We start from the raw sequence: 3,558 nt of genomic DNA on the forward strand, positions 1-3,558 counted from the left end.
AGCTATATTTGCTGGTTTATGTGTTCTCTAAGATTGTATCGTTTCCCCATTTATGTTGAAGTTTTTTATCCATTTTGAAGTTTTTTTTGTGTGTATGGTATAGGTGGTGGTCTAGTTTTCATATTTGGGTATGGATCTGTCCAATTTTCCCAACACCATTTATTGAAGAGGGCTGTCTTGACTCCATTATATGCTCTTGTCTCCTTTTGTCAGATATCAATTGAGCATACTGGTTTGGGTTGATTTTTTGGGTGTCTCTGTTCTGTTCCATTGGTCTATATGTCTGTTCTTGCGCCAGTACCATGCTGTTTTGAGAACAGTGGCTTTGTATAATAACCTGATGTCTGGTATTGTGATCCCTCCAACATTGTTATTTTTTCTCAAGATTGCTGTGGCAATTCCAGGTGTTGTTTTTTTTAATTCCATATAAATTTTTGGAGAGTTTGTTCGAGATTTGTGAAATATGCTGTTGGTATTTTAATGGGGATTGCATTGAATCTATAGATTGCTTTGGGTAGTATGGAAATTTTTATGATGTTGATTCTACCAATCCATGAACATGATATATTCTTCCACTTGTTTATATCTTCCTCTATCTCTTTTTTCAAAGTCCTGCAATTTTCCAAGGACAGCTCTTTTACCTCCTTAGTTAAGTTTATTCCTAGGTATCTTAATTTTTTTGTTGCAATGGTAAATGGGATTATTTTTTAGTTTCTCTTTCTGTAAGTTCATTGTTGGTATATAAAAAATGCCATATATTTCTGGGTGTTAATTTTGTATACTGCTACATCACTGAATTCATTTATTAAATTTAGTAGATTTTTTTATGGAGTCTTTAGGGTTTTCTATGTACAATACCATGTCATCAGTGAATAAGGACAGTTTTACTTCTTCTTTTCCAATTCGGATGCCTTTTATTTCTTCTTGCCTAATTGTTATGGCTAGCACTTCCAGTACTATGTCGAACAGGAGTGGTGAAAGTGGGCATCCCTGTCTTGTTCCTGTTCTTAGGGGAAATGGTTTTAGATTTTGCCAATTGAGTATGATGTTGGCTGTAGATTTGTCATATAAGGCTTTAATTATATTGAGGTATGATCTTTCTATTCCTACTTTGGTGAGAGTTTTTATCAAGAAAAGGTGTTGGATTTTATTCAATGCTTTTTCTGCGTTGATTGATATGATTAGTGATTTTTGTCTCTCAATTTTTATGTGATGTATCAGGTTTATTGATTTGTGGATATTGTACACCCCTTACATCCCCAGAATAAATCCCACTTAGTCATAGTGTATGATCTTCCTGATGTACTGCTGGATCTGATTTACTAGAATTTTGTTGAGAATTTTAGCATCTATATTCATCAGGGGTAATGGCCTGTAATTCTCTTTCTTTCAGTGATTTTATCTGGTTTTGGGATCAGGGTGATGCTGGCTTCATAGAAGGAGCTTGGAAGTGTGCCTTCCTCTTGAATTTTTTTGAATAGTCTGAGGAGGGGCAGTTTTATTCTTTGAATGTTTGGTAAAACTCCCCTTTGAAGCTGTCTGGACCAGGGCTTTGTTTGCTGGAAGTTTTTTGATTACTGCTTCAATTTCCTCCATAGTTAACTGCCTATTCAGATTTTTTTTTATTCTTCCTGATTGAGTTTTAGAAAATTGTATTTTTCTAGAAATGTGTCATTTCTTTTTTTCTTTTTTTTAAATATATTTTATTGATTTTTTACAGAGAGGAAGGGAGAGAGATAGAGCGTTAGAAACATCGATGAGAGAGAAACATCGATCAGCTGCCTCCTGCACATCTCCTACTGGGGATGTGCCTGCAACCCAGGTACATGCCCTTGACCAGAATCGAACCTGGGACCTTTCAGTCCGCAAGCCAACGCTCTATCCACTGAGCCAAACCAGTTTCGGCAGAAATGTGTCATTTCATCTTGGTTGTCCAGTTTGTTGGAATAGAGTTATTCATAGTATTTTTTTTTACAATCCTTTGTATTTCTGTCAGGTCTGTTGTTACCTCACCTCTTTCATTTCTGATTTTGTTTATTTGGATCCTCTCTCTTTGCTTCTTGGCGAGCCTGGCTAGAGGTTCATCAATCTTGTGTATCCTTTCAAAGAACCAGCTCTTGGTTTTATTGATCTTTTGTATTTTTGTTTTTGTTGTTTTTGTCTCTATGTCATGTATTTCCTCTCTGATCTTTATTATATCCTTCCTTCTGCTTACTCTGGGCTTTTCTTGTTGCTCTCTTTATAATTCCTTAGGTTGTAGGATTAGATAATTTATTATCAGTTTTTCTTGTTTTTAGGGGGTAAGCCTGTAGTGCTGTGAACGTCCCTCTCAGGACTGCTTTCACTGTATCCCATAAATTTTTTTAACGACCTTAAATATAATAATATTACATGCAATACACATTAATATTTAAAAAATTTATTTTAAGTATAATAATATTACCAAAACTGTACTAACATAGTAGTATATCACAAAAATTGTAGAAAATATTAAAAATCTGCAAATAACATGATTACTTCTATTATATTCTAAAATATTATTTTTTCCCTCTGGCTCTATTTTTGTTCATCAGTTTATGTTGTTCATTATATTCCACAAATGAGTGAGATCATGTGATATTTACCTTTCTCCAAATGGCTTATTTCACTTAGCATGATGTTCTCCAGGTCCATCCATGCTGTTGCAAATGGTAAGAGTTCTTTCTTTTTACAGCAGCGTAGTATTCCATTGTGTAGATGTACCACAGTTTTCTAATCCACTTATCTGCTGATGGGCACTTAGACTGTTTCCAAATCTTAGCTAAGGTGAATTGTGCTGCTGTGAACATAGGGGTGCATATATCCTTTCTGATTGGTGTTTCTGATTTTTTTGGATATATTCCTAGAAGGGGGATTATTGGTTCATAAAGCACTTCCATTTTTATTTTTTGAGGAAGCTCCATACTGTTCTCTACAGTGACCACAGCAGTCTGCGTTCCCCCCAGCAGTACATGACGGTTCCTTTTTCTCCTCATCCTCGCCAGCACTTGTCATTTGTTGATTTGTTGATGATAGCCATTCTGAGAGGTGTGAGGTGGTACCTCATTGTTGTTTTGATTTGCATCTCTCAGATGATTAGTGACTTTGAGCATGTTTTCATATGTCTCTCGGCCTTCTTCATGTCCTCTTTTGAAAAGTGTCTATTTAGATCCTTTACCATTTTTTGATTGGATTGTTTATCTTCCTTTTGTTAAGTTGTATGAGTTCTCTGTAAATTTGGAGATTAAACCCTTATCAGAGATAATATTGGCGAATATGTTCTCCCATACAGTGGGCTTTCTTGTTGTTTTGTTGATGGTTTCTTTTGCTGTGCAGAAGCTTTTTATTTTGATGTAGTCCCATTTGTTTATTTTCTCCTTTTTTCCATTGCCCTAGGAGCTATATCGGTAAAGACATTGCTACGACATATGTCTGATATTTTGCTGGCTATGGGTTCTTCTAATATTTTTATGGTTTCAGGACTTACATTTAAGTCTTTTATACATTTTGAATTTATTCTTGTGTATGGTGTAAATTGGT

At 35.1% G+C, this 3,558-nt stretch overlaps 1 protein-coding gene across 1 annotated transcript in view; it reads right to left on the bottom strand.

The window, feature by feature from the left end:
• GXYLT2 (glucoside xylosyltransferase 2) overlaps window positions 1-3,558 on the bottom strand; it is a 95,791-nt gene that overhangs the window by 67,705 nt on the left and 24,528 nt on the right. The gene's annotated exons all lie outside the window — the stretch shown is intronic.

Source organism: Myotis lucifugus, unplaced genomic scaffold, assembly GCF_000147115.1.
Source record: "Myotis lucifugus unplaced genomic scaffold, Myoluc2.0 scaffold_640, whole genome shotgun sequence".
In the NCBI taxonomy this organism is placed as follows: domain Eukaryota; kingdom Metazoa; phylum Chordata; class Mammalia; order Chiroptera; family Vespertilionidae; genus Myotis; species Myotis lucifugus.